We start from the raw sequence: 16098 nt of genomic DNA on the forward strand, positions 1-16098 counted from the left end.
TTACAACATTGGCTTTTAAAATTTTATCACCTATACATCTACGTTAACAAGTATCCGTCTACCACTATTCGCTATAGCCATATATGGGTTTGTTTACACATAGTCAGGGCTGCCAATTTTGCCGAATTATCGGCATTTTGACGATTTTTTACTCAAAAAATAGCAATTGCCGATTTTTTTTCGGTTCAAAAATTTGGAAGTTGTTGATTAAATGGTTAGTATATACCAAAATTTTGTTTTATTCGAAAGAAATGTTTTATATGGAATTTACAGACAATTATGTTCAAATTTTATTTCTACAGAAAAAGTTGTCAACATTTTATTTCTATAGAAAATTTTGTCAAAATGTTATTTCTATAGAAAATTTTGTCAAAATTTTATTTCTACAGAAAAAGTTGTTAAAATTTTATTTCAATAGAAAATTTCGGCAAAATTTTATTTGTATAGAAAATTTTGACAAAATTTTCTATAGAAATAAAATTTTGACAAAATTTTCTATAGAAATAAAATTTTGACAAAATTTTCTATAGAAATAAAATTTTGACAAAATTTTCTATACAAATAAAATTTTGCCGAAATTTTCTATTGAAATAAAATTTGAACAACTTTTTATTTCTATAGAAAATTTTGTTAAAATTTTATTTTTATAGAAAATTTTGTAAAAATTTTATTTCTGTAGAAAATTTTGCCAAACCTTTATTTCTATAGAAAATTTCGTCAAAATTGTATTTCTATAAAAATTTCATTTCTATAGAGAATTTTGTCAAAATTTTATTTCTATAGAAAACTTTCTCAAGCCTTTATATCTGTAGAAAATGTTTGCACATTTTTATTTCTATAGAATATTCTTGCAAAAATTTATTTCTATAGAACATTTTTGGCAATTATTTTCTATAGTAAATTTTTGCAAAAATATATTTCTATGAACATTTTTGCAAAATTTCATTTCTAAGAAAATTTTGGAAAATTTTATTTTTAATAAAATTTTTGCAAAGTGTCAAATTTTGGAAAATCGGGCAACACATATGTAAATATTAAAGATCTTCATTTTTATTTTTAAATAAAAAACTTACTGAAGTAAAACTATATATTAAAAAAATATTATTTATATTATTTTTGGAATTGCATAGCAATGCAATGCTATTAATTTTTTTTTATTTTATTCTTATACAAGACTGAATTCATTATGATTTTCTTGTTGAAATGTATAGTTGTGTTAATTTTCTGTTCTCTGTATGAAATAAATATTTTTGTTTTTAACCAAACATTTAGTTTGGTTTTAATATTATTAACATTGCAGATTTTTTGACGATTTTTAAAATGGAAGTGACGATTATGACGATTTTTTCAGAAAAAATTGACGATTATTCTTGAAATTTTATTGGCAGCCCTGCACATAGTATATATATATGCACTTAAGTTAATAAACCACTAACACCAAACACTTGTCGATTGTTGTTTTTGTTTTAGTCAGTGTGCATTTGCTGGCAAATCCATTCTATCAGTTATGGTTTTTAGGATTGTAGTGGCCATTTCTTACATTTGATGTTCCTGTTTTTGCGTTTGAAAAACATATGCTATCAATGCGTATACCACACTGCCACTTAAAAAGACAGAACCGTTAGAAGTATAAAAAAAAACTCCGTGAGGGTAAGAGATGTGCTCTCAGTGAATTTGCAAAACCTTTGTAGAGTTTGGAGAGTTACTTATATTGCGTTCTCTATTGAGTGAGTTTCTTGCAATTTGGGAGAGCGAGTTTCTTGAATTTAGGAGAGTGATTTTCCGTTTCCATTTGGAAACTTTTTAATTTGATGCATACACATCGACATAGTTAATTCCGGTCTTGATCTTTTGCTGCACGGTTATTTCAATACTGTGACCTTAATCACTTTATATATTTATTTTTGTGTGAAATCTGTGTTTAATGTGTGTTATGTATTTCATTTTTTCTTCATTTTGTTAATAAATAAGAACTGACCGGTAATCGCAAAAGATAGTGGCAATGGTAAATTCAAGATTAATTTTAGTTAGCTTAAATACACAAGCGGATACAATTAGGTATGTATTTACATTATTGAATAGAGTGTTTGTAAGTAATGAATTGCTTTGTTGTCGTATGAGTTTGCAATTTGATTTCATACCGAGTGTTGGCAAATTATCGTGTAAATATAGACTGTTTGTTATGTGTTATTTGAGGTTCATGTTAAACTCAGGTACAGTTACAGCTTTATGTTGGCAGCAAAGACCATAGAAAAAGAAGACATGAATTGGGCATGTTGTTATTCTTTTTTCTCAAGAACCAGAGATTAGCCCCATACATGTTCGATGAGAAGTTGCAACTTTTTTTCGGCAGGATCTTTTTTTGGCAGGAACTTTTGAGAAAATAGCAAAATAAAAATTGTCTGTATCAAACCAGTAAGTTCGAAGCGCTTTTCCTACAAGTATGGGGCTAATCTCTGGTTCTTAGCACTAATACTATCAAAGCCCAATTCATGTCTTATTTTTCTATGGTCTTTGGTTGGCAGTGTGCAAAATGTTTTTGTTTTTACATTTGCTTAAATAGCGTCCTCAGCAAAGACCATTAATAAAGAAGACGTGAATTGAGCTTTGATAGTGTTAGTAATAGAAAACGGAGATTAATATCATACTTGTTGGAAAAGCGCTCCGAACTTAATGGTTTGATGCAGACAATTTTTATTTAGCTATTTTCTCCAACATTTCACGCAAATTTCTGTGTCGGTTGCACTAAATTATTAATAAAATGTTCCACAAAGTGTTTTTGTTCGTTTAAGAGTTAAAAAAATTGCTAAAATAAGCGAATTAAGTTTTGTTACGAATGCAAAATGAAAAGAGAACCCGAAAAAAAGTTGCAACGTCTCATGGAACATGTATGATATTAATCTCTGTTTTTTCAAGAACAAGAGGAAGAGCAAGCTTATCTCACGTCTTCTTTATTAATGGTCTTTGGTCCTCAGTTAATTTGGAATGTTTACTGTGTGGTTGTGTGAGCGTGGACTTTATATGAGAGTACATTCAAGTTACTCACATTCAGTGAAAATTTAAACATTAAAATTTTGTCAAATCCAGCAAGCTTCAATAAGATCAAGATTTCGCACCACAACACCAAGAGACGGGTGATCGTCTTTCAAATTCTGGAGATATGAAAATGAGAGTTCAGACGCCTTGTATTTATGAAAGATAATTTACTTCTAAAGTAGTAAAATTGGGTAATAGACACGTTGCCAAAGTTGGTAGAAATCTACCAGAAATGCTAGATTTTTTATTGTTTGGTAGAATTTTGGATGTTTTGGTCGATTTTGCAAAGAGGTACTTCATAAATTTCCTATAGATTTAGACTTCTGACAAAATGTTCTATATAGAAATACAATTTTGAGAAAATGTTCTATATAGAAAAAAAATTGAGAAAAATTTTCTATAGAAATAAATTTAAAAAAAAAAAAAAATCTATAAAAATAAAATTTTGCAAATTTTTCTATGGAAATAACATATATCGTATGATAACCCCAAACATGTTTCAAGAGCAAAATGTTTGGGGCGATCATATTCGTTCTCTAGGTATGGTATACATTTAAATTCTACTATCAACTCAACATTTCACGAAAATCGAAGTAAAACTTTAGCCTCTGTTGTCATATGAGTGTAAATCGAGCGAAAGATATATATGGGATCGATATCTAAATTTGAAGCCATTTCTTCCAAAATCAATTAGGTTCTATTCTAACCCAAAATAGATACTTGTGCCATATTTGAAGTCTATTGGACTAAAACTGCGAGCTAGACTTTGATCACAAAAATACGTGCTTACAGACAGACGAACATAGCTAGATAGACTCAGGGGCACGGTTGCCACAGTTGGTAGAATTCTACCGAAAATGGTAGATTTTTTTACTGTTTGGTAGATAAGTAGTATTAATGTTTTGGTAGATTTTGCAAAACATTTCTCTTCAAGTAAGAGGTACTTCACAAATTTTCTATAGAAATAAAATTTTAACAAATTTTCCTAAAGAAATAAAATTTTGACCAAAATTTCCTATAGAAATAGAATTGAAACAAAATTACAATAAAAATTACAAAAATAAAATATTGAAAATAGTAAAACTTCCTACAGAAATAAAATTTTTAAAAAAATTGTACAAAAATAAAATATTCAAGAAAAAAATGTATAGAAATAACATTTTGAAAAAATTTGTATAGAAATAAAATTTTCTATTTGAATTTTGAAAAAAAAAGATGTGACAAACAAATTTGTACAATAATAAAATTGGGAAAAAAAATTTGTACAGAAGTAAAATATTGAAAAACCAAATTTGTATAGAAATAACATTTTGACAAAAATTTCTATAGAAAACAAATTGGCAAAATATAATTTTGAAAAAAAAAAAAATTCTTATAAAAATAAAATTTGGACATAATTTTATATAAAAAATAAAATTTTGACAAAATTTCCTAAAAGAATAATATTTTTACCAAACTGTCCGATAGAAATAAAATTTAAAAAAAAAAATCTATCAAGCTTAAGACCTTCAAAGCTTCAAATTATTTTTATAATTTTATTGTAAATGTAATTAATAAATAAATAAAAAAAATCTATATAAACAAAATTTGGACAAAATTTCCTAAAGAAACAAAATTTTCACAAAATTTTCTATAGAAATAAAATTAAAATAAAAATTACAAAAATAAAATATTGAAAATAATTTTGTATAGAAATAACATTTTGAAAAAAAAAAAATATGTATAGAAATAAAATTTTGACAAAATTTTCTATAGAAACAAATTTTTTGACAAAAATGCCTTTTTTATACCCTCCACCATAGGATGGGGGTATATTAACTTTGTCATTCCGTTTGTAACACATCGAAATATTGCTCTAAGACCCCATATATTCTGGGTCGTGGTGAAATTCTGAGTCGATCTGAGCATGTCCGTCCGTCCGTCTGTTGAAATCACGCTAACTTCCGAACGAAACAAGCTATCGACTTGAAACTTGGCACAATTAGTTGTTATTGATGTAGGTCGGATGGTATTGCAAATGGGACATATCGGTCCACTTTTACGTATAGCCCCCATATAAACGGACCCCCAAATTTGGCTTGCGATTGCTCTAAGAGAAGCAAATTTCATCCGATCCGGCTGAAATTTGGTGAATGGTGTTAGTATATGGTCTCTAACAACCATGCAAAAATTGGTCCATATCGGTCCATAATTACATATAGCCCCCATATAAACCGATCCCCCGATTTGGCTTGCGATCGCTCTAAGAGAAGCAAATTTCATCCGATCCGGCTGAAATTTGGTAAATGGTGTTAGTATATGGTCTCTAACAACCATGCAAAAATTGGTCCATATCGGTCCATAATTACATATAGCCCCCATATAAACCGATCCCCCGATTTGGCTTGCGGAGCCTCCAAGAGAACCAAATTTCATCCGATCCGGCTGAAATTTGGTACATGGTGTTAGTATATGGTCTCTAACAACCATGCAAAAATTGGTCCACATCGATCCATAATTATATATAGCCCCCATATAAACCGATCCCCCGATTTGGCTTGCGGAGCCTCTAAGAGAAGCAAATTTCATCCGATCCGCTTGAAATTTGGTACATGGTATTGGTATATGTTCTCTAATGACCATGCAAAAATTGGTCCACATCGGTCCATAATTATATATAGCCCCCATATAAACCGATCCCCGATTTGGCTTGGGGAGCCTCTAAGAAACGAAAATTTCATTCGATCCGGCTGAAATTTGGTACATGGTGTTGGTATATGTTCTCTAATGACCATGCAAAAATTGGTCCATATCGGTCCATAATTATATATAGCCCCCATATAAATCGATCCCCCGATTTGGCTTGCGGAGCCTCTAAGAAACGAAAATTTCATTCGATCCGGCTGAAATTTGGTACATGGTGTTGGTATATGTTCTCTAATGACCATGCAAAAATTGGTCCATATCGGTCCATAATTATATATAGCCCCCATATAAATCGATCCCCCGATTTGGCTTGCGGAGCCTCTAAGAAACGAAAATTTCATTCGATCCGGCTGAAATTTGGTACATGGTGTTGGTATATGTTCTCTAATGACCATGCAAAAATTGGTCCATATCGGTCCATAATTATATATAGCCCCCATATAAATCGATTCCCAGATTTGTCCTCCGGAGCCTCTTGGAGGAAAATGTTATTTCTATAGAAAATTTTGCCAAAATTTTATTTCTCTAGAAAAATGTTGTCAAAATTTTATTTCAATAGAAAAATTTTATTTCTATAGAAAATTTTGTCAAAATTTTATTTCTATAGAAAATTTTGTCAGAATTGTATTCCTATAGAAAATTTTTTCCAAATTTTATTTCCATAGAAAATTTTTTCCAAATTTTACTTCTATAGAAAATGTTGTCAAAATTTTATTTTGTCAAAATTTTATTTCTATAGAAACTTTAAACTTAATTATATACGTGTTTAATCGGCCTTTTTTAGTTTAATATATACTACGTATGGACTACCTTGTAATTTAGAAGACGGTGTTAGGAAGTTTTAAGATACCTTGCCATCGGCAAGTGTTACCGCAACCCAAGTAATTCGATTGTGGATGACAGTTTTCAGTAGACGTTTCTACGCAATCCATGGTGGAGGGTACATAAGCTTCGGCCTGGCCGAACTTACGGCCGTATATACTTGTTTGTTTGGTAGTTTTGTGGTAAAAATTTCTCCAAAATTTTGTAGATTATTTTTGGCTCGAGTGGTAACCGTGCTGATCAATATTGCCAAAGACTCCATGTGACAATATCGTATCCTTCTGGGTGTTGCAAACATTAGATATTAGTTATGTATTAACTTATAATAAATACTCTGTTATAAAAATCAATACCAACATTTTATTCAATATCTCACCATGAGCTCATTTGCTAAATGCAAAATAATACAGTAAATATAAAAATAAATGATTGGCTCAGGTTCCACCGAGATTTGAACTCGGATCGCTGGATTCAGAGTCCAGAGTGCTAACCATTACACCATGGAACCCTCAAGCTGAAGGTCATTTAAACGGTCTCATGAATATGATGGCGCTCTAATGCGCATGGCGAAATACAACTCACCTAAATCTAAAATATCTACAACACCAAAAGGTGGTTGATTTTAGTTCATCCTAAAAGTATGCTTTATTGTTTACACAGGTTTAACAAGTAAAAGCTGAATTCAACTCTGCTTCAAGTGTGTAATTTGAATATTAGTCTAAATCAAACCTTACCCTACAATTATTATACAATTTGTCGTATTGGTACAACGATTGAATTCCAATTGATTTCAAACAATAGTGTTTGTTGGTGTATTTTATAAATTTTTCTTTTTAATAAATATTTTTTTATTGCAATTCGGACTAAAATATTTTAAGAAAAAACTAAAAAATTAAATCATAAAATTTTAATATATACAAAATGTATAAAAAATTTAAAAATTTCAAGGCCTTCGCAGGTTCTACCGAGATTTGAACTCGGATCGCTGGATTCAAAGTCCAGAGTGCTAACCATTACACCATAGAACCGATGAAATCTGCCTGTGCCAATAGTGAGTTTTGAATGTATCCTAAAGAAAGGCTGAGAATTGCGGGAAAATGTAACAGATTTTTCAATAAATTTGTTAAGAATGAATAAAACCATAGTAATGTATGGTAAGGATACCCTACCGTCAAATGAGTAGCTGACTACCAAAAACACTAACTTTAAGTTTAACTTAAGTTAAATTAAGATTGACAACATTGATTGAGATCGGTTGTGTTTTTTATCGCTGCGCAAGTTGCTCTAAAAATTGTTAAAAATCTACGGTTTATAAAAGCCGAGTATAGTAAAAAGTGACTTTAATCAAATTAATAACTAAAGTGACACTCGAATAAAAATGCCACGATCAGGCAAACGTCGTAGTGTCGCAAACAAAACGAAATTAATATGTGGTAACTGCAAACATGATATCAAAGAAGAAAGCGAAGGTTACATTCAATGTGACAAGTGTGGAAATAGCTATCACTCTCAATGCTCTGGCCTAACGAAAAGAGAATTTGAGAGATTATGCGAAAACGAGAATGAGATGTTTACTTGTCAAACATGTGAAGATGGAAATGGAGAAATTAAGAAAGAATTGAAAACAATAAAAACAGAGTTGAAAAAATTGGAGAAGTTGGAGAAATTAGATCAGCTGACAGACTCAATTCAGTTTATGTCAGAAAAATTTGATGTTTTGTTGAAAGATGTGAAAGAAAATAAGAAAAAAATAAATGAAATACAAGCTGAAAACAAAAAACTAAAAAATGAAGTTCAATCGCTCAAGTCGTCTATGAAGTATTTAAATGACAGAATGGTGAAAAAAGATTGTATTATTAGTGGATTGGAAATATCTAATGAAATAAAACCTATGGATGCCGTGATAAAATTGGCAAAAGATGTTGGAGTTGAACTGAGACCAAGTGATGTGGATGAAGCATTTTATCTAGAAAACAGAAATAAAAACAAAACAAATAAGACAGTTGTAGTGAAATTTGCGTCACAACAAAATAAAGAAAAAGTAATGGCAGCAAAAGCAAAATTAAAAGAGAACGATGGTACTAAAAAGATTTATATAAATGACTTTTTGAGTAGAGAGACATTAGCATTGCTCAATTATGCAAAATCTTTAAAAACAATTGGATATCGTTTTGTCTATGCCAGAGATGGTAAAGTAATCTGCAAGAAAAGTGAAATAGCGAAACATCAAATAGTAAGAAGCGAGGAGGATGTGGATCGCTTACTCACGGAGGCAACAACAAGCAAACACTGGCAACGCAGATCCATGGTCCAAAATAGGCAACTAATAATTCCTAGTGAAGATGAAGAAGAGAATGAAAATGAAGAAGATAACGAAGATGGAGAAGCAGTATATGTATCCCCTAATTAGACAAAATTTTGTAATACATTTTTTGTTATAAATAAAAATATTATTAATTAAATAATTATGGAAAGAAATCGATATTTTAAACAATTTAGTAACTTTGAAAAATATGTATGTCGTTTAGAGATAAATTCTTTTAATGTTTTAAGTTTGAATGCTAGAAGTATTGCGTCTGTTGATAAGTTCAATAGATTTAAAACATATTTGTCATGTTTTCCTAAAGTACCAGACATAATAGCAGTGCAAGAAACTTGGTTTAGCGCAATTGCTACGCGGATGTATTCAATACCTGGTTTTGATAGTGTTCACTGCAGTAGAGAAGATGGATATGGTGGTACTTCGTTGTATATTAATTCTAAATTTCGATATTCTGTTGAATTTTGTGAAAGTCGAGCTTTTGTAGAAATGATAGTTATAAAGTTGCCGAATATATTAATTGACAGCCGGCCTTTAATGATCGCATCTTTTTATAGATCACAGAAATGTAATTCCAACACCTTCATGTATATGCTAGATAACATACTTAATGATTACGCTCGCAACGCTCTTGTAGTAGTCGGTGATGCCAATATTGATTTGATTCAGAACCCATGTAAAGTTGACTTGCTGTCTTTGCTTCAAAATTACGATTGTAAAATTGCTCATAAACTAGTGACTAGACCAGATTCTGGAACATGTATTGATCATGTATTTAGTAATTTCTCAGAACGACTTTTTATAGACTCAGTAGAATGCAGTTTATCTGATCATAATATGATCTTTTGCAAAATGGAGATGCAAGTCATACCAGAGAGGACTAAAGAGTCTTTTAGATCTTATTGCGATTTTAGCAAGGCTAAGGACGTATTGAAGAAGAATTTGCCGGAGAATTTTTTACCATATACATCTACTGGTATTGCAGATAATGTTATAAGGACTATGGAGAATGCTATATGTAAATCGACTGTTGTGTTGAAGGCTAAGGAAGATATTCGTTTTGATATATCCCCCTGGATCAATGAGGATCTGAAGAAACTTATTCATTTGAAAGAGAAATTATTGAAGAGAAGACGGAAGGATTGCAGGAAAGGAGATATAAATGAACAGCTGAGAAGAATAAGCAGAATCATACGTTTCTCAATAAAATTCTGCAGGAGTAATTATTACAAAATGGCTTTAGACAAGATAAGGGACGATCCAAGGAAATCTTGGCGATTCATTAATGAAGCAATGGGTAGAAAGAGTGGTAACGCTCCGAATTTATTTGGCTTGGATGAAGAAGAAACTTTGGTTCAACAAAAGGCAAATGAATTCAATGGGTACTTTATTTCATCCTTGAGCAACATGAAAGGTCAAATAGTCAGACGACAAGATGATTCAATCAACTTTTTTGGTACGCTTACGCGTAGTAGGGTAGATTTTCGTCTACAGAATGTTGAATTAGAAACTGTCAAAGATGTGATTATTGGGATGAATGTGAATAAATGCTCTGGGAGCGATAATATCTCGCCGAAATTTTTAAAAAGATGTGTCGATGAGGTTGCTCCTGCTATAAAAGAAATGATTAATAAGATTATTAATACTTCGGAGTATCCAGGTTGTCTGAAGATGCACAAGATAATACCTATACCAAAGAAGACTAATGCACGCAATATAGAGAATTTTAGGCCAATATCGATTCTCTCGTCTGTTGATAAAATATTTGAGAAAATACTATTTGATCGGCTTTCGAGCTATATTACGGAGAATCAATTCATGTACAAATTTCAGTACGGGTTTAGGAAAGGATGTGGTGTGAATGATGCTGCATTGAATGTAGTGCAATTTATATGTAATAGCCTAGATACTGGATTTAGTGGTGTTGCAGGACTATTTTTTGATTTTACGAAAGCTTTTGATTTAGTTGATCACAATATAATGCAAAGTAAATTGGAATATTATGGTATACGTGGATCAGAGTTGAATTTATTCAAAAGTTACTTCGAAAATAGGAAACAGTTTGTCCAGCTGGGGAAAAGTAGAAGTTTTGTTGGTCCTGTTTTATATGGAATACCACAAGGTAGTGGACTTGGTCCTTTACTATTCTCGCTCTATTTGAATGATTTGGGTAACTTGGGATTGGAAGGCAAACTTTTCATGTTTGCGGATGATTTTTGTTTATTTTATCCATACAAATATGACACAGTTTTGAGGGCACGCGTAGAAAGAGATGTTGCGATGTTACTCGAGTTTGTAAGATTGAATGGATTGGTTCTTAATCCAGCTAAAACACAGCTGATTCGTTTCCGTCCCCATTCTTCGACTTTGAACCATGATTTCATAGTGAATATAGATGGTACTGACATAAAGGAGAGTCACGTAGTTAAGTATTTGGGTATTACACTACAAAGTAACATGTCATGGGACCTACATATCAATGAGATAAAAGGAAAAATAGCGCCTGCACTTGGTATATTATATAAACTTAGATGGAAACTGGATCAGAAGACGAAATTGGTTATATATCACTCTCTAATTGAGTCGCAAATAAGGTATATGGTGGCTGTATATGCTGCTAATAAAAACTGCAATGCTTTAAAATCTCTTCAGAGCTTACAGAACAGAGCATTGAAGATTGTTTATAACTTGCCTCGGAACTTTTCGACAAGTCGATTGTACATGGATGTTGCAAAAAATGTTTTTCCAATAAATGCGATATATACATATCAAGTTTTAACATTTATATATAAAACCCTAAACAATGTTGGTCATCACACTATTGAATTTAAAAGAAATCAAATGAATTTCAATACAAGAAATCAATTGAATTTAAGAGTAGCACGCTGTCGTTTAGAGAAAACCAAACAGAGGATTGATTATATTGGAGGAGTTATGTACAACGAATTACCAAATGAAGTTAAATTAATAAATACAGTTTCACAATTTAAGAAGAAATGCAAAGAATTTATTTCAAATAATTTGAGAAACTTTATTTAAATTTGCATGTAATTTACAAACAAGAAAAGTTTGCACATATTTACATAAAAGACATAATAATTAATGTTGTAAAACACAAATGTACGTATATAATTTTTTCTTTTTTGTCGTTCTTTTAACTAATAAGTGAATTTAATGTATTAAACTAATGTTGTCAATTGCCTCTGTAATGCCATTATGGCGCTGAGGCTACAAGAAGTATGAAAGATACAATAAAGTACAAATTATATAAATAAAAAAAAAAAAAAAAAAAAAAAAAGTTCGCTTGTATAGACCAACTATAACCTAACTACTATGCAATGCAGAAATTACATTAATAAAAGTGTATACAACACTTCGTTTACGGCAACCGATGCCTTCCGATTGCAGACATCATCGCTTTTTGTAAACTCATTAGAAAAACAAGTATATACGGCCGTAAGTTCGGCCAGGCCGAAGCTTATGTACCCTCCATCATGGATTGCGTAGAAACTTCTTCTAAACACTGCCATCCACAACCGAATTACTTAAGATGCGGTAACGCTTGCCGATGGCAAGGTATCTTAAAACCTCCTAACACCATCTTCTAAATTGTATGTCCATACGTGGTATATATTAATTCAAAAAAGATCGATCCAATACGTATATAATTCAGTTTGACAAAGTAGACATACAATTTTGACAAAATTTTCTACAGAAAAAAATATTTAAAAATTTTCTATGGAAATAAAATTTTCACAAAATTTTCTATAGAAAGAAATTTTTGACAAACATTTCTACAGAAATAAAATTTTGACAACATTTTCTATAGAAATAAAATTTTGGTAGATTATTTTTGGCTCTAGTGGCAACCATGATTATGAACCGATATGGACCAATTTTTGTGTGATTGGACCAATTTTGGTATGGTTGTTAGCGACCATATACTAACACCACGTTCCTACTTTGAACCGGATCGGATGAATTTTGCTTGAAAAATGGACCGATATGGACCATGTTCCAAATTACAACCGGGTTGGATGAAATTTGCTTCTCTTGGAGACTTCGCAAGCCAAATCTGGAGATCGATTTATATGGGGTCTATATATAATTAAGGACCGATATGGACCAATTTTTGCATGGTTGTTAGAGACCATATACCAACATCATGTACCAAATTTCAGCCGGATCGGATGAAATTTGCTTCTCTTTGAGGCTCCGCAAGCCAAAATCTGGGGATCGGTTTATATGGGGGCTATATATAATTAAGGACCGATATGGACCAATTTTTGCATGGTTGTTAGAGACCATATACCAACATCATGTACCAAATTTCAGCCGGATCGGATGAAATATGCTTCTTTTAGAGGCTCCACAAGGCAAATATGGGGGCTATATATAAGTATGGACCAATGGGAACCAATTTTTGCATGGTTGTTAGAGACCGTATACCAACACCATGTACCAAATTTCAACCGGATCGGATGAAATTTGCTTCTCTTTTAGGCTCCGCAAGCCAAATCTGGGGATCGGTTTATATGGGGGCTATATATAATTATGGACCGATGTGAACCAATTTTTGCATGGTTGTTAGAGACCATATACCAACACCATATACCAAATTTCAGCCAGATCGGATGAAATATGCTTCTGTTAGAGGCTCCACAAGCCAAATCTGGGGATCGGTTTATGTGGGGGCTATATATAATTATGGACCGATGTGGACCAATTTTTGCATGGTTGTTAGAGACCATATACCAACACCATATACCAAATTTCAGCCGGATCGGATGAAATATGCTTCTTTTAGAGGCTCCACAAGCCAAATCTGAGGGTCCCTTTATATGGGGGCTATACGTAAAAGTGGACCGATATGGCCCATTTTCAATACCATCTGACCTACATCGATAACAACTACTTGTGCCAAGTTTCAAGTCGATAGCTTGTTTCGTTCGGAAGTTAGCGTGATTTCAACAGACGGACGGACGGACATGCTTAGATCGACTCAGAATTTGACCACGACCCAGAATATATATACTTTATGGGGTCTTAGAGCAATATTTCGATGTGTTACAAACGGAATGACAAAGTTAATATACCCCCATCCTATGATGGAGGGTATAACAATACCGCGTGCTATTGCTTCGTTGAAAAATTGTTTCTTAAAATAGAGAATTACTGAAAAAGTATAAAGCGTTTTAATAACTAAAATATATTTAAAATTATTGTGTGTGGTTGTTTGAATATTTCTTACAAAAGAACACGAATGGTGTTAGCAAACGGCATTTGAGAAGGCTTTTTAAAAAAAGAAAGGGTTCTGTACTCCAAAAAACTGTATTGTTATATTTTGAAGTTGAAGTGTCTTACAGCCTGTTTCTGTACGTCGAACGAGCTCAATCGATCGACTGAAATCGACACAAACAGCTGAATTTATAACCAGAAATCAGCTGTTTCTATGCATTCCAGTCAATCGATAGAGCTCGATCGACATACACACGCAGAGAAGAAACATGATTGCCACAATCATATTCGAAGAGCAAAATAATATGATAGCAGCTATTTTTGCGGCGTCCATGTAATATTTTAACCTGCAACCATGTTGGCTCAGTGAACATGGTTCTAAAAAAAATATAATTGTCCTCATCTAAAATGTTATTATATTGATAAAAAGAATTTTTTTTGAATGAAAAGACAATGGTCACGATTTAAAATGTTTTGATCTTTATGAAAAAACTTTTTTCATCGTCGAAAACAGGACGCCACTTGAGAAAAGAAAACACAAAATTAACTTTATTTGTTTGTTTTTATTTATTTATAAACTAATTTATTGTTTATTTGAATTTATAATGACGTTCAAGCAAACAACATATATTTTTAAACACCCTATTTTATTTTAATTCCAACAGTAAGTAATTAATTCCATATTTACATCGTGCCCATCAAATGTACAAACGCAGACATCATGTAACTGCAAATAAAAATAAATTATCCATATGGCAAAATGCAGAACAAACAACTGGTATATTTTTTCAATTACACTTTCCTTTTTTGTGTTCACATAAAACCACGTGCCACTTCTGAATAAATAAATTAACACAAAACAAAGTAAATCCGTATTCTCCGTCCATTCCAAGAAACAATCAACACACGACTGACGCGCAAAATGAAAATCATGTGTACCTGCTCAATGTTTTTATAAAATTCTTTTCGCTGGAAAAAAATTAAAAAATTAAATGGTCACGAAAAAAATGTAAATGGTCTTTATGGCCATGTAATGGTTCTAGACATGTCTATACGTAACCTATAAAAATACTTTTTTCCCTGTAAAAAAGTAAAAAAAAAATTGAATGGTCAGGTACATGATTTTCCCGGCCATTTAATGGTTTCAAATTCTATCATTTAAATGATAGAACATGTTTGCGGTATTTCAGAACCATTCAAATGCTTATTGCCACCATACATTTTTCTCCGCTCGAAAACTATTTTTACAAAGACAAAATACATGATTTTCGCGGCAATTACATGCTCTAAATGAGCATTAAATGGATGCGGCAACCATGTCCAAACATGGCTTTTCTGTGCGTGCAGAAACAGGCTGTTATTTAAATATACCCTTCACCACTACTGTGGTACAGGGTATAATAAGTTTGTGCATTTGTATGTAACGCCAAGAAGGAAAAGTCTGAGACCCATCATTTAGTATACCGATCGTCTTATAACTATATTCTGAGTCGATTTAGCGATGTCCGTCTGTCTGTTCATGTATTTTTGTGCGCAAAGTACAGGTCGCAGTTTAAGTCCGATCGTCCTCAAATTTGGCATAGGGTCGTTTTTTGGAACAAAGACAATCGCTATTGATTTTGGAAACAAATCGGTTCATATTTAGATATAGCTGTCATATAGATTTATCCCCGATCTGGTCATTATTGGGGTGTTTATCAACCGATGTTCTTCAAATTTCGTACATCCGAATATTTCATGAGTCTCGAAAAACTTGCAAAATATCAGCCAAATCGGTTCAGATTTAGATATAGCTCACATATATAGCTTTCGTCCGATTTGCACTTATATGGCCTTAAAAGCTAGAGTTTTGCCCTGACTTGCTTCAAATTTTGCGCGAGAGGTACGTTTAACCTTGGCGTTATGTGTGCCAAATTTGGTTAAAATCGGTTCAGATTTAGATATAGCTCCCATATATATCTTTCGTCCGATTTGGACTTATTGGCCTCAAAAGCCAG

At 32.0% G+C, this 16098-nt stretch overlaps 2 non-coding genes across 2 annotated transcripts; both read right to left on the reverse strand.

Annotated features, from left to right (window-relative positions):
- Nucleotides 1-6979: 6979 nt before the first annotated feature.
- Nucleotides 6980-7051, reverse strand: TRNAQ-CUG (transfer RNA glutamine (anticodon CUG)). Its single transcript has one exon. It is a non-coding gene; the product is annotated as a tRNA-Gln (tRNA).
- A 448-nt stretch (nt 7052-7499) lies between these two features.
- Nucleotides 7500-7571, reverse strand: TRNAQ-UUG (transfer RNA glutamine (anticodon UUG)). Its single transcript has one exon. It is a non-coding gene; the product is annotated as a tRNA-Gln (tRNA).
- Between the last annotated feature and the right edge of the window lie 8527 nt (nt 7572-16098).

This window comes from Haematobia irritans, chromosome 4 (genome assembly GCF_050003625.1).
Source record: "Haematobia irritans isolate KBUSLIRL chromosome 4, ASM5000362v1, whole genome shotgun sequence".
Classification (NCBI taxonomy): domain Eukaryota; kingdom Metazoa; phylum Arthropoda; class Insecta; order Diptera; family Muscidae; genus Haematobia; species Haematobia irritans.